At 42.1% G+C, this 24,877-nt stretch overlaps 1 protein-coding gene and 1 long non-coding RNA gene across 2 annotated transcripts in view; one reads left to right on the forward strand and one right to left on the reverse strand.

Annotated features, from left to right (window-relative positions):
* On the reverse strand, nucleotides 4,576-19,016 carry LOC110261500. The gene is made up of 2 exons (XR_002345632.1): nucleotides 18,618-19,016; nucleotides 4,576-5,539 (listed from the first exon to the last, which is right to left on the reverse strand). It is a non-coding gene; the product is annotated as an uncharacterized LOC110261500 (long non-coding RNA).
* BRD2 (bromodomain containing 2) overlaps nucleotides 19,071-24,877 on the forward strand; it is a 66,013-nt gene continuing 60,206 nt past the window's right edge. Inside the window, exon 1 of the mRNA XM_021097894.1 lies at nucleotides 19,071-19,404. The gene's annotated coding sequence lies outside the window, so the exon portion shown is untranslated. The remainder of the gene's footprint in view (nucleotides 19,405-24,877) is intronic.

Below are 24,877 nucleotides of genomic sequence, written 5' to 3' on the forward strand. Positions count from 1 at the left end.
TTCTGACGCTCAGAGGATGAAAGTGCAATTGAGCTGGCATTCCTTCCTTCAGGCTAAGACCGATAGGTAACTAAGACACACATGTGAGAATTAGTGAAAAGCACCTGCAAACTCACATGTAAAAGAATTCCTTTCATAGGGTGTTCCCATCGTGGCGCAGTGGAAACGAATCCGACTAGGAGCCATGACGTTGCAGGTTCGATCCCTGGCCTTGCTCAGTGGGTTAAGGATCCGGCGTTGCTGTGAGCTGTGGCGTAGGTCACAGATCTGGTGTTGCTATGGCTGTGGCATAGGCTGGCAGTTACAGCTCCGATTAGACCCCTAGCCTGGGAACCTCCATATGCCACAGGTGCAACCCTCAAAAAGACAAAGGACAAAACAAAAAACAAAAAAAAAAATTCTTTCATAATGCATGCATTCATCTCTAGGTCAAAATATGATAAATACTTACATATATTGGGGGTGGGGACACTTGTGACTTTCAGATAATAGCAGTAACCCCAAAACTACATTTACTGAATGAAGCAGGCATTAGCTAAAGGCTTATAAACTTTATCTCTGGAGTTCCTGTCGTGGTGCAGTGGTTAACGAATCCGACTAGGAACCATGAGGTTGCGGGTTTGATCCCTGGCCTCACTCAGTGGGTTAACGATCCGGTGTTGCCGTAAGCTGTGGTGTAGGTTGGTTGCAGATGCGGCTTGGATCCCGAGTTGCTGTGGCTCTGGCGTAGGCTGGTGGCTACAGCTCCGATTAGACTCCTAGCCTGGGAAACTCCATATGCCGCGGGAGTGGCCCAAGAAATAGCAAAAAGACCAAAAAATAAATAAATAAACAAATAAATAAATAAATAAACTTTATCTCTTAGAACCCAAACAAAAATACATTCTATAGATACTATAGCTACTTCTACGTAGGATAGAGGAGAGCCTAGAATAGTTCCTGGCAAGTGCAAAAACTGAGATGTGGGATTTAGTTTGGCATATGTCCTTTCTTTACCACTACATACAACTTTCTACTTTCTCAAGCTTCATATATTGTATCCTTTTTCTTTTAATGGCTTTCATCTTTACTATTTAGTATTATCTATTACATTTCAATTTTTCTTTAAAAATTAGCATTATATTAAAATTGTGTATATTATGCATCTAAAATGTATAAAGAGGAAAGCCTTATATAACATTAAATATTTTATATAGCATAATATAAAGAATAACTGCTAAGAATAACAAAAATAATACACCCTCTGAAAATAAGTAAAATATAAAATGCATAAATTGGTTAAAAAACAGTATAACTAGGAGTTCCCATCATGGCACAGTGGTTAACGAATCCAACTAGGAACCATGAGGTTGCGGGTTCGATCCCTGGCCTTGCTCAGTCGGTTAAAGATCTGGCATTGCCGTGAGCTGTGGTGTAGGTTGCAGACTCAGCTCGGGTCCCGTGTTGCTATGGCTCTGGTGTAGGCCAGTGGCTACAGCTCCAATTAGACCCCTAGCCTAGGAACTCCATATGCCTCGAGAGTGGCCCAATAAATGGCAAAAAGACAAAAAAAAAAAGTATAACTATATAAATATGTCCTCACAATTTGTTACATCTTATTGATTCTTCAATAAAGGCATTACACCATTCTAGGTGATGTGATAAACAAGACATTATAGACTTTACATTGTACCATGGCAAGAAATGGTTATTAATAATACAATTGTAGAACTGTATTATTTAATTGTACAGTTGCATTATTTAATTATAATTATCATAAATTCTTTGATGGAGAGGAAGTCAGAATCAGTTCTAAGAAGACCTCAGCACTCCAAGAATGATGTCAAATAACCCCCTTCATGGTGAATTATGCACTTATTTACTATGAGATATATTTATTCTTCAGAGATTCCTTGTTGGTGTATCAGTTGTAGATTTTTGGTTTGCAGTTATTTTGAAGTTTTGATAAGAGTCTATATGTATATGAGATTGTTTTAAGTTGTTGTTCTCTTAATTGCAAGTTCATCTCCAGTGTCCTGCATTTGTACCCACCTCTTCTCATGGTTTCTGATTTTGGTGGTATAATTGTGCATGGATGATTTCGTATCTTTACTGTATATATATATACCTTTACTGGTGAGCCTTGTCATTTGTGGAATTTTTGTTTCCTGTTGCTGTCTTTTCTTTTCTGCCTAGAGAAGTTCCTTTAGTATTTGTTGTAAGGCTGGTTTAGTGTTGCTGAATTCTCTCAACTTTTGCTTATCTGTGAAGGTTTTGATTTCCCCTTCAAATCTGAATGAGAGCCTTGCTGGGTAAAATAATCTTGGTTGGAGGTGTTTTCTTTTCATCACGTTAAGTATATCATGCCACTCCCTTCTGGCCTGCAGAGTTTCTGCTGAAAAATCTGCCGATAACCTTATTGGGGTTCCCTTGTATGTTACTTGTTTCTTTTCCCTAGCTGCTTTCAAGATTTTCTCTTTGTCTTTAATTTTGGTTAGTTTGATTAATATGTGTCTCTGTGTATTTTTTTTTTTTTAATCAGCTGCCTCTGTAGCATATGGACATTCCCTGGCTAGGGATCAAATCGGAGCTACAGGTGCCAGCCACAACCACAGCCACAGCAATGCCAGATCCAAGCCACATCTGTGACCTACGCTGCAGCTTGAAGCAATGCAGGATTCTTATCTCACTGAGTGAGGCCAGGGATTGAACCTGCATCCTCACAGATACCAGTCGGGTTCTTAACCTGCTATGCTACAACACGAGCTCCCTCCTCTCCTCCTTGAAATCTGCACTAGTTAATTCAGACTATGATTTGACACTTAGGAAGCTGTTACTAGATACTTGAGTAACTGTATTGAACAAGCTGAGTTCTGGTCCTGTCTTTGGCATGGTCTTCCTGAGCGACAGGACAAATGAGTTCCCTTCTCGGAGCCCTCATTTTCTCTTCTGTCAAATGAAGGCGTTGAGTGACTTCTAAGGGGGTTTACAGCTTTGACATTCAATGCCGTTTTGCTCGTAAGTGAGCGCTTGGGAAATGTATTTAACAGAAATTCTAGTAGGCTACCCAGGAAGCTTCTGTTTGCTTTTCTAACATCCCAGGCTAAACATACACATTCAAAATACCCTAAAACACTCTTATGTCCTTGAGAGTGTGTATTTGGTTTGCAGAAAAATAATTTAACATTACGAGAGCCTTGAGTTCTTTCTAGTCATGATATTTAAATTATCTTGAAGTTTAACATAACTTAAGAGCCTATATCTCTCACTGATCACAACGAAACTCTGGGGAATAGACAAAAGCAAGTACTAAACAACTCCAAAAAATCAGCAAAAGCAGGTGGATTGTGGAGAGGGTCAAAACTTGGAGGGGCAAAGCTGGAATTGCGGGGAATGGAGTGTTCAGTTTTTTCTTCTTTCCTCTCACGGCTCTGTCCTGAAGTCAAATATCAATTGTGGAGCAGCCCTGCTGAGTTGACTCTCAGAGAAAAAGACCATTGCTATGGCCAGAGGAACTAAGAAAAGGGGCCCCTGTGGGCAGGAGTGTGGAGGGGTATCTCCCAAGTGAGAGCTGGAGAAGGGGATTCCCTGATTCTAGGTGTGAACCCTTGTGACGACCGGGGTGCCCCCTGAGCTGCACATGCGTGTTCCTCGAATCCGTAACAGCACAGCAGAGACTTTGAGAACAGAAGTAAAATTTAAACCTTTTTTTTTTTTTTTTTTTTTTTTTTTTTTTTCTGTCTGTGCCCACAGCATGCAGAAATTCCCAGGCCAGGGATCAAACCCAAGCCACCGTGGTGACAACCTACATTCTTAACTCCTAGGCCACTGGAGAACTCCCAAGATTTAGACATTTTATTTTACTTTATTTTTATTGGTTTACTTATTTATTTATTTATTTTGGTCTTTTTGCCTTTTCTAGGGCTGCTCCCTCAGCATATGGAGGTTCCCAGGCTAGGGGTCCAATTGGAGCTGTAGCCACCAGCCTACACCAGAGCCACAGCAACGCGGGATCCGAGCCGCATCTGCTACCTACACCACAGCTCATGGCAACGCCAGATCCTTAAGCCACTGAGCAAGGCCAGGGATCGAACCCACAACCTCATAGTTCCTAGTCGGATTCGTTAACCACTGTGCCACGATGGGAACTCCTATTGTTTTATTTTTTGCTTTTTAGGGCCACACCATGGCACATGGAAGTCCCCAGGCTAGGGGTTGAATCAGAGCTGCAACTGCCAGCCTACACCATAGCCACAGCCACAGCAATACCAGATCCTTAGCCCACTGAGCGAGGCCAGGAATTGAACCCCATCCTCATGGATGCTAGTCAGATTCATTTCGGCTGGGCCACAGAGGGAACTCCAGCAAATTAGATGGCAGAGTTCCTGATGTGATGCAACAGGATCTTTGGTGTCTCTGCAGTGCCAGGATGCAGGTTCGATTCCCTGGCCCCAGCACGGTGGATTAAGTATGGAGCACTGCCATAGCTGTGGCATAGGTTGCAACTACAGCTGGGATCTGATCTCTGGCTGAGGAACTCCATATGCAACAAGGTGGCTAAAAAAAAAAAAAAAAAAAAAAGGAAAAGAAAAGAAATTAGATGGCCATCGTTTTCTTTATTAGCCAAAGAATTGCGTTCTTGTGCTCCTCATTCCAAAAAGGACTTAATGCAGCTTATAGGGGCAGGCACAATTTAAAAAGAAGAAAAAGAAATTGGAACAAAGAGAAAATAAAAATAAGAAATAATGAAGCCAAGGGGTATGAATATCATTTAAAAAAAAAAAAAAGTGATATGCTGGAGCTGTCCTGTGCCGCCTAACAAGAGCAATTTGTAAGACATTCAGGAAATTTTTATTTATTTATTTATTTGCTTTTTAGGCCCACACCCATGGCATATGGAAGTTCTAAGACTAAGGGTCCAGTCAGAGCAATAGCTGCTGGTCTATGCCACAGCCACAGCAATACAGGATCTGAGCTGCTCAAGGCAACACCAGATCCTTAACCCACTGAGCGAGGCCAGGGATGGTTCCTGGTTGGATTCATTTCCACTGCACCAAGACGAGAACTCCACATTCGGGAATTTTGAAAGGCAGTTGTTAACTATTGGTAGCTTGACATTGACCATGATGGAAATATTTATACTACAGAAACCAACAATGCTACATGCCAGAACTTTTTTGGTTTTTTTTTTCCCCCCCAGAGAGCCAGTGTAACAGGACTTGTTTATCAGCCAGCTGTAGATGAGTTAAAAAAAAAAAAAATGGCTCTGAGCTATGGGGTAGCGAAAACAAAGAAAGAAATGAAATCAGGCACAAGATTCAGAAGTTTCATTTAAAAAACATCATTTTAGAAGTTCCTCTTGTGGCTCAGTGGTAACGAACCTGACTGGTATCCATGAGGACCCAGGTTCAATCCCTGGCCCCTCTCAGTGGGTTAAGGATCCGGTGTTGCCACAAGCTGGGGCAGATCTCATGTTGTTGTGGCTGCGGCTGTGGCTGTGGTGTAAGCCGCAGGTGCAGCTCCGACTCAACCCCTCACCCAGTAACTTCCACATGCAGCCCTAAAAAAGAAAGAAAGAAAAAAGGAAAGCAACAAATACACACATATGACATATATATATTGTTCCGAGAACAATTTCCTATGTACTTCCATGACAAATATTAAATAATTCCCCCTTTTTTTTCCATCCAGTTAAACAGAGAATATAATAAAAGTATTCAGATGGGAGGTCAGGATTTAAAACGGGAGAGTAGGGATTAAGAATACTTAGATTTCTTCCTACATTTGCAGCATCTCTTTCCAATGCATACATATTATTTTTATAATAATTTTTTAGAATCTAATAAACATGTTCTATTTTATATAATAAGCTAAGATATATGGATTATCTTCAGTCCTCCTTACCAAATTCTTAACTCTCTGATGATGAACATATATGGTAAGAAGAAAAATATTTTCACTCCACTGGGCTTATTCAGAAGCATTGGAAACTGGTTCAGCAATAGTCAACCAAAAATGTTTAGGACAGCGTTGTATGTAGTCTATGTATGTGTAATACAGAGCTTGTACACTCAAAAACTCAGTGACAGAGTGTGGAGAATCAATTTTCTAAAACTGCATTGACATGGAAAAAAAAGTGGATTTATCTGGGAAACAGCCTTCTCTAGGAAATATATTTGTCAGGGTTTTCTACAGAATCAGAGCCAACAGGAGACATATCTATATCTATATCTATCTATCTATCAAGGGAGATCTACTTTAAGTAACTGACTCATGTGAGAGCTGGCAAGTTCAAAATCTCTAGGGAAGGCCAGAGATCTAGGAAGAGCTGATGTGGTAGCTCAAGTCCAAAGACAGTGTGGAAGCAGTTTCCTCTTAGACAACTTCATTCTTTTTCTCTTAAGGCTTTCAGCTGCTTAGAAAGTCCACTCACATTATGGAGGGTAATCTGCTTTACTTAACTAAATCTAAATGTTTAAATGTTAATCTTATCTGAAAAAAATACCTTCGCAGTAATGTCTAGACTGGACCTGGGTACCATAGCCGGGTGACACAAAACTAGCCATCTCACGACTCAAAGTGAAACTTTAAGAAACATGGGGCAGGGGTGTTAAGGGGGTGGCGGGGGGAAACGGACTTAGTACTAGCCAATCAGAACAGCTGAACCATCACCGAAGTGTCAGAGGGACCTCACATCTGAGGTAACAGGAAACAAGGTTTTAGATTAGGACCAGGATCAGACAAATGCTGGGTGATTCAGTTAAGGTTTTTGTCACCACCTTCATAAGCTGGCTGATTCAGGCTGCCCTATAGGGCATACAAAGAAACAAAGGATAATCAACAGCTTTCCATCCAAGCTCAAGACATGATTGCAAACTTTAAAAAACCACTAGAGCAGTTTTAAAGGGTACCTTCTCTTCTACAACGCAACACAGATAGAGATAAGAGCCAAACCTAGTGTCTTATGTAACAGGTTGTGAGGCTATAGAACTATTAATTCCATAAGCCCGTGGGGTCTATTCCACTAAGGGTAAGACCACTGCTTGGGATGGATCTGAACCCTGAGATATTAAATGGGGACACGTGAACAGACATGGAGAAGTCCGAGAAGTAGGAATCACCACATCACCCTGAACAGCTTAACTGGAAGAAGCAGACCCACTGAATTCACTTTCTGCCTGTAGTGTCATGCCCTCTGCGTTAGTTACCTACGGCTGCATAACAATGACGCCAAAATTTAGCATCTTAGAATAAAGAACTGTTACTATTGGGCATTATTGGGACTATAGAGGAAATTTGAACATGGACTGTATGTTTGATAATATTGTATCAATGTTAAGGGTTTTTTGTTTGTTTGTTTGTTTGTTTGTTTCGTCTTTTTGCTATTTCTTGGGCCACTCCCGCAGCATATGGAGGTTCCCAGGCTAGGGGTCTAATCGGAGCTGTAGCCACCGGCCTACGCCAGAGCCACAGCAACGCGGGATCCGAGCCGCGTCTGCAACCTACACCACAGCTCACGGCAACACCGGATCGTTAACCCACTGAGCAAGGGCAGGGACCGAACCCGCAACCTCATGGTTCCTAGTCAGATTCGTTAACCACTGCACCACGACGGGAACTCCCAATGTTAAGTATTTTTGAGGTGATGATGTTATTCGGGTTTTGTAGGAGAAATGTCCTTATTCTCGTGTGTGTGTGTGTGTGTGTGTGTGTGTCTGTGTGTCTGTGTGTCTGTGTGTGTCTGTGTCTGTGTGTCTGTCTGTGTGTCTGTGTGGCACATATAGAAGTTCCTAGGCCAGGGATCAAATCTAAGCAGCAGCTGCAACCTATGCCACAGGCAACACCAGATCTTTAACCCACTGTGCCACAGGGAGAACACCAAAATGTCTTTATCCTTAAAAAACACACACCAAACTTTTTCATGGTAAAATGTCATAATGTCCACAAATTGTTTCAAATGGCTTAACAAAATAGATCCTCAACAGTAAGTGGATAAATAAAATGTAGTATGTTGATCCAACAGAATACTATATAAGCAATGCATTTTAGTGAACTACCAACAATGCAACAACATGGATAAATGTCATAGAAATAATATTGCCTGAAGAAACCAAACACAATATACATTTCAGTTATCTATTGCTATAGAGCAAACCACTGCTAAATTTTGTGGCTTAAAACAAATACAATCATTTCGTTGTTTCTTTTGAGTCTGTGGGTTAACTGGACTTTAAGAACCACTGATGTAGCCCATGAACCGAAGCACTGATTTACAGGAGCCACCCCACAGGGCACCTCACATTTCATGTCAGGACACTGGTGAGTGTGTCCCATCAGATTTAAACACCGTTAGAATACTGTACAATTCTCCTCTATGAGTCCTGCTTCTCATAATGTAATTCAGAAAACCCACTTCCCCCAGCTCTCTTTGAAGCTAGGGCACCAGTTCCAGACCTAAGTCTCACCAGTCAAGTTCATACACCTGAGACTTCAATTAAAAACTGAGCAACAGGAGGAAATGGGGATCTTTTCACTGGCAGAGATGACAGAAAAAGCAACTGGCTTTGGGGGAAGAAGTGGTTTAAAAAAAAAAAAAAAAAAGGTGAAGTTCCTGCAACAGAAGTGGCTTAGAAGTATCTTCAGTGGTGGTTGCAGTAAAATCCAGCTCCTAATGACAGAGCAAAATGCTGCTCTTAGAAGCAGCAATGCTTCGGTTTGAGGCTTGTTCTTGCAGAACAGAGAAGTGATGCTTTTCTGTTTATAATGAGCCTCCCATATTGTTTCAACATTTTCACTCCTAATTCTATGAGAAATGTATTTGTTAGACTCTTCAAAACTTCATCAAACTCACTAAGGATTCTGAGTGTTTGTAAAACAAAGATTATATAGTCGGGAACAGTTGCTGTGATAGAGATTAAAAATAGTTAATGTACTACAGAGCAATAAAATCATAGCCTTGGACTTATCTTCTTTAGCAGGGTAAAAGTAAAGCCATCATAGCTTATCAACTTTCTGCAGATTAACCTCTAATAGTACAGGGCCAACCAGATCCTTTTTAGTCAAGTTACAATCCCTAAAACACTTGGATTTTGATCAGGCAGGATTATAAGAAAATGTTCAAGTATGATATTAATTAATCAAGAAAGCAAATTTTTGCCTTTTTCCCAATACTTGAGACATTTGTCCTACACAATTCCTACCTGCAAGGTACAGAACTGACCAAAGAAGATTTTCCAGAAACATTCTAATTCATTATCATTAATTCGATAGGCTCCTTTTTTTTTTTTTTCTTAGTCTTTTTGTCTTTTAGGGCCACACTCGTGGCATATGGAGGTTCCCAGGCTAGGGATCTAATCGGAACTGTAGCCTGCCTGCCTTCGACAGAACCACAGCAATGCCAGATCTGAGCCACATCTGCGACCTACACCACAGCTCATGGCAACGGTGGATCCCTAACCCACGAAGCGAGGCCAGGGATGCAACCCGTGTCTTCATGAATGCTATTTGGGTTCGCTAACCGCTGAGCCACGATGGGAACTCCTAATTTGACAGGCTCTTTTATTTGGCCTGTTTTAGGATTAATATGTGACGATCTCCTTGTTGTGTAGTTAACAAAACAAAGCTCTTATGATATTACGACTAGAGTGTCAACATCTACCCGGAAAACTTTAGCTCTTAACATCATAGTTTCAATTACTCCTGTGATAACCAGAAATAATTTTACTGCCACTTATCAGCTCCCTAATTCCAAGAACCGTCCCCCAATTCAGTTTCTCAGAGCTTTGCTTGTAGTGCCTTTAACTGTGAATGGAGTCCCATTTTCTCTGAGATGCCCAAAGTCTATCAGTGATCCTGGCTTGTAAGAAATAATATCCTTTTCTACCTGTCAGGTGGGCCCTTAATAAACCAGGAACCAGAGTACTGAGAGGATTTTGTAGCTCTTGTTTCCAAATACAAACTCCAGTCCTTTCTCTTATTAGTGACTTATACCCAGTTAAATGAGATTTTCCTTTAAATGTGATATTTATGGCATGCTCATTATTCCAGCTTTGGAGATGTGAACCACTGCATATCTCTATACTGACATAAAAACCTAAAGCAAGCCATGAACGCACTTGCATGGTATTTGAAGAGAAGAATTACATATCAGATTTTCTACAGGATTATCATATATTCTACCATTGATGTCTACAAAAAGTTTTGATTGTAGAGGTGTGGTAGTAATAAAAAGCAAAATTTGACTCAATTTGGCTTCGATTTTTCTAAGCTTAAAAATTGTAAAAGCATTTTTCAAAATTCCAATTAATTGGATCATCATTATATTTCATTTTTCTTGAGTATTAAAAAAAATATTTTTTGCCACACCCATAGCATGTGGAAGTTTTTGGGCCAAGGGTCAAACCTGCACCATGGCATTGACCAAACCCACAGCAGTGACAATGCTGGCTCCTTAACCCACCACTGAGCCACCAGGAAACTCCTTGAGTCTTTAAACTTTATAGTCTACCATCTATTTTTAAATTTACTATAGGACTATTTTTTTTCCTGAATTTTGAGGTTCCATTGGAATAAGACCCATTCAAAGAATATTTGGTTTTAGTTTCCACAAGATAGGCTAAAGGTGAGGATTAGAAAGCTAGATAAAAAGAAAATAAAATGGTTTGCTCATGTGCTCATCAGAAAATGGAACATGTAAAACAATATTCTAAAACAAATACCATAATTAAATATTGGTTAACAGTTTTATCCAGTCTTATTTCTTTCTTTCTTTTTTTTTTTTTTTTTCTTTTTGCCTTTTCTAGGGCCGCTCTCGCAGCATATGGAAGTTCCAAGGCTAGAGGTCGAATTGGAGCTATAGCCACCAGCCTACGCCAGAGCCACAGCAACGAGGGATCCAAGCCGCATCTGCGACCTACACCACAGCTCATGGCAATGTTTGATCCCCAACCCACTGAGCGAGGCCAGGGATCGAACCCGCAACCTCATGGTTCCCAGTCGGATTCGTTAACCACTGACCCACGACGAGAACTCCTCCAGTCTTATTTCTTGTTCCACTGATCTTGAGCTAGCAGAGTACATTAATGACTTCATCTGCTTCTGTATTAAAACAGTCCTATAAATGCCAGTCTTCAAGTCCCCCAGCATAGTTTGGCAATGTCAGCTCAAACTGGTAAGGTTGTTCTCATAATTCTCTTTTTTGCAATATCAGGCTGGTGATCATTGCCACTGAGCTTCAGAGGTTGTCCTTTTCTGTTGTGTCTCTCAGAAGACTCAGTTTTTGATGATAGCTAATAGCAGAGGGCTTGGGGCAAGTATGAGAGAACAGCAGGAAACATCTGTTGGTAACAGGACAGGATGGCTCTGTTTAATGTATCACAGTAACCAACAGTATTAGAATAGAGGAGAAGAACCTAGAAATCTCATGATTTTGCAAAGACTTACTAGTCATGACTGCAAAGGTAAGTAAGTACACAATCTGGATGGGATGAGGGGCAATAGCAACTTTCCACAGTCTTCTAACCCAGCCTGTAAAGTGCGGTTAGGATTCCTACCAATTCACAAAGGTATTTTAAACCTAGAGACAAAATCTTCTTTAAAACTAGTGTCAGAGTTCCCGTCGTGGCACAGTGGTTAACGAATCCGACTAGGAACCATGAGGTTGTGCGTTCGATCCCTAACCTCGATCCATGGGTTAAGGATCCGGCGTTGCCGTGGGCTGTGGTGTAGATCGCAGACACGGCTCGGATCCCACGTTGCTGTGGCTCTGGTGTAGGCCAGTGGCTACAGCTCCGATTCCACCCCTAGCCTGGAAACCTCCATATGCCACGGGAGCGGCCCTAAAAAAGGGAAAAAAGACAAAAATAAATAAATAAATAAATAAAATTAGTGTATTTATGAATTAATTAATTAAATTAGTGTATTAAAATCACCATGAAAGACTGGGAATATGAATATGAGTATGCTTTTACCCTTCCTGAAACAAAAAAAAATGATTGTTAAAACACACATTGATAATATTTTTACCTGGACAAAATTAATCAAAGAAAGACTGAGTTGGGGGGCGGTGTCAGCTTTTTCCACATTGTGGGGTTGATACACAGGGTAGCTCCTTTGATAATACAGAATTAAAGTGTATAAAGCATGCCAAATGCACCTAATTATGGCCAGCTTCCTTCATTTTATATGGTGAAAGATTAAGCCTTTGGTGCTACCTAGTGGTCAAATGGATAGTGGCTACCTAGTGGGAAAATGGGGTTTTTTTTAGTGTAAACGATAGCTTGACAGTTTTATTTATTTATTTGTCTTTTCGCCATTTCTTGGGCTGCTCCCACGGCACATGAAGGTTCCCAGGATAGGGGTCCAATCGGAGCTGTAGCCACCGGCCTACACCACAGCCACAGCAACTCGGGATCTGAGCCGCGTCTGCAACCTACACCACAGTTCACGGCAACGCCAGATCCTTAACCCACTGAGCAAGGCCAAGGATCGAACCCGCAACCTCATGGTTCCTAGTCAGATTCGTGAATCACTGAGCCATGACGGGAACTCCGACAGTTTTAGTATTTTCAATTCAGGGCTAGGTTTCAGGAAGGCAACAACAAAAATAACTTTCCAAAGAATCCTAAAGACCTGAGAGTCTGCAATTGTTATATCGTTTGCTATCCCAATAATCAAAGTGACAATAAAACATTTTAAAATAAAAGTAAGCAAAGTAACATAATTATAAGAAGTGTTAGGTCTCTCATAAATCAAAGGGGTTTTACTATTTGTTTTAAAAATTATTTTAGAACACAAAGATATCAGCACAAAGCAGTCAAATATATCAGGATATTGAGAGAGAGTATTCTGATAAGAATTCGCTGCTAGCTGAGCTGATAACACTGAGGGGGGGAAATCACTTTTTATACCTCATTTTAAGAGCCCACTGAATATTCCAAGACCAAATTTTAAAAAGTCCTCTTTTTTTTTTTGCTTAATAATTTTAATTCATCATGTATGTTTTAAATCTACAGAAATATGTACATAGTTAAATGACAATATTATTTAAATCTTTAAACTTCAGCTTTAAAATATGATTAATCTTTTTTATTTTTGTATCATAGTTGATTTACAATGTTGTGCTAATTTAAAATATAATTAGGAGTTCCTGCCATGGTTTAAGAATTTGACTTCAGCGGCTTGGATCACTGCCGCTGAGACAGTTTCGATTTCTGCTGGTGCAGTGGGTTAAAAGATCTGGCATTGTGGCTGCTGTGGATCAAATTTAATCCCTGGCCAGGAAACTTCTGTATGCTATGGTTATGGCCATTGAAAAAATAGAATAAAGTAAAGTAAAACTAATTTTACTATAACATACAAATGTGTGTACCACATTGAATTTACAATCTTTTTCTTTTTTTCTTTTTTTTTTTTTTTTTTTTGGTCTTTTTAGGGCACACCCACTGCACATGGAGGTTCCCAGGCTAGCGGTTGAATCGGAGCTACAGCTGCCAGCCTACACCACAGCCACAGCAACGTGACATCCGAGCCACGTCTGTGACCTATACCACAGCTCACAGCAATGCCGGATCCTTAACCCAGTGAGCAAGGCCAGGCATCGAACCCACAACCTCATGGCTCCTAGTCAGATTCATTTCCCCTGCGCCACGACGGGAACTCCAGAGTTTACCATCTTAATTTGAGTTTTGGCAGAAAGTAAAGATGGACAAGTTTATACATAATAGCTGATGATTCAGTATTTCTTTCTTGGTCTCTATGAATTACTATTCCTTCTGAGAATTTTGCAGGTAATCAAAAGTTATTTATTAACTCAATTTAAATTGGTCCAAAGTTATAAAATCATTCAGGTTGAGACGACAGAGATGAACGTAATCACTATCGATCTTAGACTTTTTCAGAGGTGAAATTTTAAATTTTTACCAAGAGAGTAAGTGGAATAATCAAGTCAAATGATTTGCAGCATTGTCTAAAGTTCACAAGAGCAAATAGTTTTTAAAAATACAAATGTATGTCCTGTGTTAATTAGATTAAATGCATATGTTCAAATTTAGGTTTGCTTCCCAGAAATTGAGACAGCAAAGTGAATCTGAAGATGGGGAACAAATCCCTTTCTTCCCCAAAAATCAAGTTAAGGTGATAGAAATCAAATTAGTGTCTGGAGTCGGGAGGACTGATTGCAAAAAGGCAAGAGGGAACTTTCTGAGACAGGAAAAATGTTCTATGTATCAATTGGGGTGGTGGTTACACTGTGTATGCATCCCTCAAAACTCATCAAGCTGATACTTTAAAACGCTTCAATTTGTATGATTTAAAGTACACCTCAATAAAGTTGATTGAAAACCATAAAAAGATCGAATGTTTCAGCTGTGCAGTTTGTAAGCTTTAGCAACAGAAAACCAAATAGGTCATATGTCAAGGATAGCACAATCAAATGTGCTATCCAGACTCACAGACGCAGAGAATAGACTTGCGGCTGCCAAGGGAGTGGCGGGGACTGGGAATTTGGAGTTAGCAGATGCAAACTATTCCATAGAATGGATAAGCAATGGGGTCCTGCTGTATAGCACAGGGAACTGTATCCAATCACTGATGTAAGATAATATGAGGAAAAGAATATATATATATTCATATATGTATATGAATGACTGGGTCACTTTGCTGTACAGCAGAAATTGACAGAACATTGTAAATCAACTATACCTTAATTTAAAAAAATTGTAAAGTATAAATATACTGTTTCCTTTTTTGCCCCCTAATTTAGTAGATCAGTTTTTTCTTTTCTTTTCTTTTTGTCTTTTGTCTTTTTAGGACTGCACCCATGGAGTATGGAAGTTCCCAGGCTAGGGGTCTAATCGGAGCTACAGATGCTGGCCTACACCACAGCCACAGCCACGCCATATCTGGGCCGAGTCTGCAACCTACACCACAGCTCACGGCAATGCCAGATCCTTAACACACTTAAGGAGGCCAGGGATTGAACCTGCAACCTCGTGGTTCCTTTCCACTGCGCCACAAGGGGAACTCCCAGATCAGTTTTTTTCAAATTCAAATTATTTAAACAAAAACATCCGAGACACAGTTTAGAAGGATTACAGGGTACAAGGCTCCCAGACCAGTTCCTGACACTTTCTCCTCAGCCCAGGGATTCTGTCAACTTGAAGTTAGAGCGAGCAAGAAAACAAGCTCTAACTTCATCAAGAGTCCTTCCCACATCTACTATTTACAGAATAAGCACCGACTTCGGATATTTACAAATGTTCATCCAATGCCTTTTGTTCATCTTGCTTCTACCATGGTCTTCAAAAGTAAATTTTAAATTCAAGAGCTTAAACTTGGAGTTCCCGTCGTGGCGCAGTGAGCGGTTAACAAATCCGACTAGGAACCAGTGAGGCTGCGGGTTCAATCCCTGCCCTTGCTCAGTGGTTAAGGATCCGACGTTGCCGTGAGCTGTGGTGTAGGTTGCAGACGCGGCTTGGATCCTGCGTTGCTGTGGCTCTGGCGTAGGCTGGGGCTACAGCTTCGATTGGACCCCTAGCCTGGGAACCTCCATATGCCGCGGGAGCGGCCCAAGAAATGGCAAAAAGACAAAAAAAAAAAAAAAAAAAGTTTAACCTTTTGATCATCATTGTTTTGCTATAGTCACCCAAGGCATGAAGGGAAAATGCCTTATCTATCTCTGTACCAGAAAGACAAAACAACCTTCAGTTCATGTGTTAGAAGTTCTCCCATCATACACCTAAGTAAAAGCACGTGAAATGTCCTAGCGGGATACGTGCCACAATACACAGCCTCTGGGAAACAGAGTGGAATGAGAAAGGAGGGAGTGACAGAGACCTTTTACGCTACACTCTTCTATATGGTTTGAACCTTTTATAACAAGACATTTACTGTGGAAATTTTAAATAAGGAATAGGGCTTTTAGTGAATGAATCTCCACTAGGTGGTAGTAGAGAATCACAATCAATATTAGCCTGAACCATCCCTCCACCCCCATGGGCAAAGGGAAATACTCATTAAGCTGAGAATCAAATGCTGTAGCCCATTTGTAGTTACACATATTTATCAGCCTAAAAAAAAAAAAAAAATCAGTCTAAGGTTCAGTTGCTTCATGAACATAAGATGATAGGTGTATGCTCTTTTGAGCAATGATTTTCTGGCTTTGTTCTCTTATAACCTGCTTTTCTGAAAACTGGCCTGAGATATACTATTTACTACTGAAATTGAACAGTGGGGGTGCGTTATGGTTGGTATGATGGAACCCTGAGAAGAGACACATTGCTAATATAAAGATATACACTCTTCTCCCTTAGGTGAAGTGAAATTGCAGTATATACACTGGATCTGCACACATCCCTCTCCTTAAGTTACCCTGGATAAGAGGATGCATATTCTGAAGGAGTAGCAACCACAAATAGGCTGCAGCATCCTTATCTAATCTCCAATATGCTTGATCCATCTGCATCAATGACCCCCTATGTCTCTACTCAATTGCTTTGCCCGTTCCATCCAAAAGCAGTAGAATACACATTTTTTTCAAGTACCCATGGGACATTCTCTAGAATAGATCAGATATTAGGACACAAAACAAGTCTTAACAAATTTAGAAAGGCTGAAATCATATCAAGTATCTTTTTGGACCACAGTAATCAAAAACAAGAAATCAAAAACGAGAAAAAACTGCAAAAAACCCCACAAATACGTAGACACTAAACAACATCTACTAACCAACTATTGGGTCACTAAGGAAATCCAAGAAGAAATCAAAAAAATATCTTTTTTTTTTTTATTTTTTTTTTTATTTAAATTTTTTTTTTTTTTTTTTTTTTTTTGGTCTTTTTGCTATTTCTTGGGCCGCTCCCGCGGCATATGGAGGTTCCCAGGCTAGGGGTTGAATCGGAGCTGCAGCCACCAGCTTACGCCAGAGCCACAGCAACGCAGGATCCGAGCCGCGTCTGCAACCTACACCACAGCTCACGGCAACGCCGGATCGTTAACCCACTGAGCAAGGGCAGGGACCGAACCCGCAACCTCATGGTTCCTAGTCGGATTCGTTAACCACTGCGCCACGACGGGAACTCCCCAAAAAAATATCTTGAGGCAAATGAACACAGAAAAACAACTGTCCAAAATCTACGGGACAAGGAGTTCCTATCATGGTTCAGTAGTTAACAAACCCAAATAGTATCCATGAGGATGCAGGTTAAATCTCTGACCCCACTCAGTGGGTTAAGGATCCAGCATTGCTGTGAGCTGCAGTGTAGGTCATGGATGCTGCTTGGCTCCTACACTGCTGTGACAGTGGTGTAGGCCATCGGTTACAGCTCCAATTCAACCTCTAGCCTGGGCACCTCCATATGCCACGGGTGTGGCCCTAAGAAGACAAAAAAAGAAAAAAAAAAAAAAAGAAAGAAAAAAAATCTATGGACACAGAAAAAGGCAGTTCTAAGGGGAAAGTTTATAGCAATCTCAAGAAACAAGAAAAAGCTCAAATAAGCAATCTACTCTTAAGCCTAAAGGAAGTAGAAAAAGAATAAAACCCAAAGTTAGCAAAAGAAAGGAAATAATAAAGATCAGAACAGAAATAATTGAAATAGACTTAAAAATAGAAAAGATTAGTAGTTCCCAGTTGTGTCCCAGGGGGTAACAAACCTGACTAGTACCCATGAAGATACCGGTTTGATCCTAGGCCTTGCCAGTGTTGCCATGAGCTGTGGTGTGTTGTAGATGCAGCCCAGATCCATGTTGCTGTGGCTGTGGCGCAGGCTGGCAGCTATTGCTCCCATTTGACCCCTAGCCTGGGAACTTCTATATGCCGCCAGTGAGTCCCTAAAAAGGGAAAAAAAAAAAAAAAAAAAAAAAAGAGAGAGAGAGAGAGAAAGAATAGAAAGACAAAACAAGACAAGGAGCTCGCTTGTGGCACAGTGGGTTAAGGATCCTGCATTGACACTGCGGTGGTGCAGGTTCAATCCCTGGCCCAGGAACTTCCATATGCCATGGGCATGGCCAATAAAGAAAGACTTATAAAACTACAAATTGGTTCTTTGAAAACATAAACAAAACTGACAAATATCTAGCCAGACTCAAAAAAAAAAAAAAAGAGGGGGGCCAAATAAATAAGAAAAGTGGAGAAATTACAACTGACACCACAACAGAAATATAAAAGTACGCACGGAAACACTATGAACAATTATATGCCAATAAATTAGACAACAGAAGAAACTGATAAATTCTTAGAAACATACAATCTTCCAAGACTGAATCCTGAGGAAACAGAAAATCTGAATAGATCAATGACTAATAATGAAGTTGATTATGTAATTAAAAAAAAAAAAAACTCCCAAAAAGCACAAGTCCAGGTCCATTCTAAGTTCCTCTTTCACGCTGTGGCATCTGGGAACCCGATAACGCTACTAGAAATCCCCCTGCCACTCCTTTCAGGGGCCCTGCCGCAGAGGCGAGCAGGTGAACGGAGAACTGAGGTGAGAAGCCAAAGGACGTGGAACTACTACCCTTGAATAGGAAAAGGCCATGCAGTTAACACTCTCCTTCCTCAGCAACCTTCTGCCCCCGCCCTCTTCCAACCCTGCCTTCGTTCTGCCTTCTTTTGTTCCTCTCTCTCCTTCGCCCACCTTGCTCACCTTTCCTCCCTGCAGTTGAATAACTCTCCGGCTGGCAGCCGTTCAGGGTCTATGAGGAGCGGGTAGTTTACAAGAAGCCGGGCCCAGAGTCCTGGAGAGGTGCGGTCAGGTGGCGAGGCTCGGGGACTCTCGGTCCGGGTTTCGGTCCGCCGCCCTCATCCCCGCCTGGGCACCAGGCACCTCACAGGTGGGAGGGCCGAGCTCGCGGGCTGAACCTGGCGGAAGGGAAGCGGAGCCCCGGAATCAGCGCAGACAAGCTGGGAGAATCCTGGGGGCGGCGACTGAGGGCTGGACATCAGGTCACCGCGGAACCCTCAGAGGGACTTTTAGGAACCCGCTACCCTGGCGGAGCTCAGAGAAGAACCCAGCAGCTGTTATAGCCGGAGGGTGGTGCCGCGTTTCTCCGGCCCCAGAGCGCCGAGCTCTGATTGGCGTTCCAGCGAGCCAATCATAGCTTCTGGCCCTGAGGTGGGTGGGGCCAGAGGGCTCCCGCTGCGACCCTGGAGGCGGATGCCCAGGGGGCATTTTTTCCAGTGCGGCGGTTCGCAGAGGGTCACTTGATGAGCCTAGCTTCTCCGCCCACCCCCACCCCCCGCAGCAGCTCTGGTGAAAATGCTTGCACCCGGGCCTAGAGACTGAACAGAAGCGACACTGCGGCTCGAAACCCCTCCCCCACCAGGCTTCAAGGGAGATGCCTATTGCAAAGTCCGGAGCGCCTGCCTGGAGGGAGAGGGGATCAGGTAGCTCCGCAAATACCTGAAGAACGCGCAGGAGACGCCCTTGCGAGGTAAGATTTGGGACGGCGATTTTGTTCCCCAGGGATCACTCAACCTGGGATAGTGAGGAAGGGATGCAGCCGTCTAGGTTCCTCTCTCGCTCCCTCCTTGGAACCCTGGAGTGAGGTTGGGAAGGGCAATGAGATTGGGTCTCGTCCCTAACAAGGGATGGACGACGAGGGAGGGACGAGGTCTGCCCAGACCTTTAAACCCTTTATTTGTGGGAGGTGTACCCTAAGTAATCCCATCCTGGCGGGGTCTTTAAAGGAAACCGGGTCTTTAAAGGAAACCATCTCCTTGCGGAGGGTCCCCGAATACTTGAGTGGTACATTCAGCCCTTCAGTTGTCACTACATTTGTTTGGATCTGTAACTCGAGGTCGTCTTAGTTTGTGCGACAGACATTTTCTCTCTCAGACATCACCCCCTGGGCCTCATATCCGTGTCTTTCAGCCTGGGGTGGGGTACGGAGGAATATGTGGGGAAGGGAATGGTCTATCAGACCAGGGAACTCAGGAACCATCTTCAGTGCCTTAAGCAGGACCAGGGTTCCAGCCAAGGGAGAATCATAACCCACTTCCTCTCCCCTTCTTCAAAGCTATCTTCCTACCTCCTTGTAATTATCGTGGAATAATTGTTGGCCTGCTCTTCCTTGTTGCTCCTGTTATTAGAGTGGATAAAATAGATGACAAACGGAGTTCCGGTTGTTGTGCAGTGGTTAACGAATCCGACTAAAAACCATGAGGTTGCAGGTTCCATCCCTGACCTTGCTCAGGGGGTTAAAGATCTGGCGTTGGGGTGAACTGTGGTGTGGGTCGCAGACGTGGCTTGGACTTGCTGTGGCTCTGGGGAAGGCTGGTGGCTACAGCTCCGATTAGACCCCTAGCCTGGGAACCTCTATTGGCCGCAGGAGCGGCTTAAGAAAAGGCAAAAAAGACAAAAAAAAAAAAAAAAAAAAAAAATAGGTGACAAGCTTGAGCAGAAAGAGAGTGAGGACACCAGGCCTCTTCACCTTGACATGTGGGTTTTCCACTCTTAAGTAGTGAGGTTACACAATATCCCACCACTCTTACACTGGGGCCAGAGATGTGCTGTAGAGGATGGAAGGGAGCATGACCTCAGGCAGGCAGGTCTCATCAGCCTGGTAGGCAGAGGGTGTGACAAGCCACCACCCAGAGGGCCAGCAGATGCAAGTGAATTCCTGCAGCTGCCTGTGTCAAACCTGTAAGGCAAGAGGTTGGTGAAAACTCAGCCTCCTGGTCAGTCTGAGAAGCCGTCAAAGTGGAGAACTACAGAATCAGCAGGACTGGTTTTCCAGAAGTCGCAGTGCCCAATGCCCAGCTTCTAGCAGGCATGGCCAGTCTCTGTGGGCTGCACTCCACATGCCTGGTCTGCATTTGGATCTCCCCTGCTTATTTGTAATAGGAGCTGAGGAAACTGAGCCAGGAGCCTGGAGAGCCACCAGAAGGGCATCCAGGCACCCAGGCCATGATTTCCTTATCTCTTGAGTTCCACTCCAAGAATTCTCTTCTTGCATTTCTCAAGAGTCTCACTAGTGATTCAGTGGGAAGAAACCAGGTCCCAGGCTTGACAAAAAACAAAAACAAACCAAAAAACCCCTCTAGGTGAGCATGTATAAGTGTATGTAGATGTTGCTACAAATGGTGTGTTGAATAGTCAAAGGGAACATCAACCTCAAGCGTCTATGAGGAGAAAAGTTGGAGTCGAAGAAACTTGGTGTGGTCCCCAGATGTGTGTGTTGTAGGGTTCATTGGAAGAAAGCCACTGCTGTAGGACAGACTCCTAGCAGTGCATGTGTCCTCTCCCCCCCACCCCATTGTTTCCAGAATCTACCATGGGTCTGATATTTACATTTTTATGCTACATCGAAAGTAAGACCAAAGATTTTCTCTAGGACCTCACAACCTCCACCTCCACCTCCCACAGGTCATATTCTCTTCACAGGTAATCAAAGAGGGCAGTATCTTCATCATCAGGTAAATCAGGGGGAGGGGTTCCATTACAAGGGAGAGGAAGAATTGGTTCTGTATTGTGTCCAAGAGTTGCTGAAAGTTAAAGAGCTCAAGGGAGCTTTGGGGTTTGGTGATTTGGGGTGTGAGCAAGGCTGTCCAGAATGTCAGTGGTCCCAAGACTAGTGTTTCTTGCTTACTGCTTCTGTTCTCAGTATGGGTGGGCTTCCCAGCATGGAACTCTAAAAATGGTCCACTCCTTTCTGTCTCTGCTGGCACCTAGATTCTCTTCTCCAGTTGTATGTGTTTCTATGAAGGTAACACAAGAAGGAGGAAGAATTACTCAGTGGCCTTCCCTTCACATCTCTCCTAAAAGAATTGTGAAGTACTTTCTGCCTTTGCCACAGGCTTCCGTTGACCTGAACTCTCAGCATGGATCCAAACAGTTGCAAAGAATAAAATTTCCAGTTTTAAGTGAAACTGGTAATAACTGTCACATGGCGGAGTTCCCGTCGTGGCGCAGTGGTTAACGAATCCGACTAGGAACCATGAGGTTGCGGGTTCGGTCCCTGCCCTTGCTCAGTGGGTTAACGATCTGGCGTTGCCGTGAGCTGCAGTGTAGGTTGCAGACTCGGCTCAGATCCCGAGTTGCTGTGGCTCTGGCGCAGGCTGGTGGCTACAGCTCCAATTTGACCCTTAGCCTGGGAACCTCCATATGCCTCGGGAGCGGCCCAAGACATAGCAAAAAGACAAAAAAAAAAAAAAAAAAAACTGTCACATGGCCAATGGAATCCAAATACTGTAATGTTTTGACACCCATCATTAATTTTTTTTTTTTTTGTCTTTTGTCTTTTGTCTTTTTAGGGCTGCACCCACGGCATATGGAGGTTCCCAGGCTAGGGGTCTAATCAGAGCTGTAGCCACCAGCCTACGCCAGAGCCACAGCAACACCAGATCCGAGCTGCATCTGCGACCTGCACCACAGCTCAGGGCAATGCCAGAGCCTTAGCCCACTGAGCGAGGCCGGGGATCGAACCTGCAACCTCATGGTTCCTAGTCGGATTCGTTTCCACTGTGCCACAAACTCCAAACCATCATTAATTTTTAAAACTCACAAGCAACCCCTTCCTCAACAGTTGAAATTTTAGTTTGCTCCTTCTTTTCCTTTTGAATTCATATTTTCATTTTACTCCCCCATAGAATTGTTTTTGAGTTCTCCACCCTGGCTGCATCCTAATGTCATACATTTTTGTTCTTGGAAATCTTTTCTTGATCCAGATATTAGGTTTCTTTGCAGCAAAACACCTTCTTAAAATGAATTTTTGGAGTTCTCGTTGTGGCTCAGCAGTAACAAACCCAACTAGTATGCATGAGGACAAGGGTTCCATCCCTGGCCTTGCTCAGTGGGTTAAGGATCTGGCATTGCTATGGCTGTGGTGTAGGCCAGCAGCGGCAGCTCCAATTCCACCCCTAACCTGGGAACTTACATATGACCTAAAAAGAAAAAAAAATGAATTTTTATTTCCTGTTCTAAAAGTGTAAAAAGTCATATGGGTTAAGATAATGTTACAATTATTAGAGATACACAGTCAATCAAAACAATATAAATAATATCGATGTTAGTAAATAAAAATATTTAAAAATTAAATTTTGGGAAGTTCCCATTGTGGCTCAGCAGATTAAGAACCTGACTAGTATCCATGAGGATGCAGGTTTGATCCCTGACCTTGCTCAGTGGGTTAAGGATCTGATGTTGCCATGAGCTGCAGTGAAGGTTGAAGGTTCTGATCTGGTGTTGCTGTGGCTGTGGTGTAGGCTGGCAGCTATAGCTCTGATTCAACCCCTAACCTGGGAACTTCCATATGCCATGGGTACAGCCCTAAAAAGCAAAAGAAAAAGTAAAAAAATAAAGTGTTTGCAAGTAAAATTTAATTGGAAATGTATCTCTGGAGTTCTTGTCATGGCTCAGCGATAACAAAACCGGACTAGGATCCATGAGGTTGTGGATTCAATCCCTGGTTTCGATCAGTGAGTTAAGGATCCCAGCATTGCCGTGGCTGTGGTGTAGGTCACAGAAGCGGCTTGATCTTGATGTTGCTGTGGCTGTGGTGTAGGCTTGCAGCTGTAGCTCCAATTCAGCCTAGCCTAGGAACAACTTCCATGTGCCTCATGTGCGACCCTTAAAAAAAAAAAAAAAGGTCTATTATTAAGATGGATTGAAGTTTTATTTTCCCAACTTCATGTTGATGAAAAGTTATTTATTCTGAGGCTAGGTTCTATATGATTTGTATTAATTTTAAAAATTAGCATAAAATAACTAAAGAATTTTGTTTTTCACATGTACAAGTATGGAAATATAGTAAGTATGAGACTGGAGAGAATTTTGTTGTAGCAACTTCACCCAATTTTAAAAGTGTCTTCTTAGTTATATGCCAAAAACTCACGAAGTAAGCTATTATTAAATACTATTTTTAATAATCTCACAACTAAAATGTAGAGTTTTTCTTTAATTTTGTTAAAGCAAAGAATTAGAGGCTACTTGATTTGCAAAAGTGTTTTTATTTTTTTATTTTTATTTATTTATTTATTTATTTGTCTTTTTGCCTAGGGCCGCTCCCGCAGCATATGGAGATTCCCAGGCTAGGGGTCTAATCGGAGCTGTACCAACCAGCCTATGCCAGACCCACAGCAACACGGGATCTGAGCCGCATCTGCGACCTACACTGAAGCTCATGGCACGGCAACGCTGGATCCTTAAAACCACTGAGCAAGGCCAGGGATCGAACCCAAAACCTCATGGTTCCTAGTTGGATTCATTAACCAGTGCTCCACGACGGGAACTCCATAAAAATGTTTTTAGACATACATTAATTTGTATCACTTTCTTAATACCAAAAAGACTTTACAAATTCTTATGAAACAATAATTATACCTGTTAGCCTTTCACTTGCAGGCATCTTATTTGTGAAACTCTAATTAGATGAAAATGGGGTTAGAAAGAAACCAACTCACAAAATTGAAAATGAAAATTTAGTAGGTTCTGAATAAAGATCTTTTTCCATTTTTTATATCATCTGAGAGTGTTTAAAAAGTATGGCAAAGAGATGGACACTTTAAACTAATGCGTGTGTATAATTTCATTTCGTTGTCAAATAATGATTTATTTTATAATTATGCATTTGACAGATATAGAACAATGTGTCAACATCCGACAGGGAGAAATTAACCCCAAATAAATGAACCTGAATTTCTAAAGTTTAGGGCATTACATCAAAGACTGCATTTGGGAACATTTTGTTTTGTGTTTATTCATAAGTGGATTTCTGCTTTTAAAAACACAATTTAATTTACTTAGTGGAAATCAACATCAAAATGAAGAGACGATATTAGATCATCAGTAAGTTAAGCAGCTGGGGCAATGCTGGATCCTTTAACCCACTGCGCCAGGCTGGGAATCACACCTATACCTCCGAAGTGACTCAAGCCGCTACAGTCAGATTCTTAATGCACTGTGCC

Source organism: Sus scrofa, chromosome 7 (genome assembly GCF_000003025.6).
Source record: "Sus scrofa isolate TJ Tabasco breed Duroc chromosome 7, Sscrofa11.1, whole genome shotgun sequence".
Taxonomy (NCBI): Eukaryota; Metazoa; Chordata; class Mammalia; order Artiodactyla; family Suidae; genus Sus; species Sus scrofa.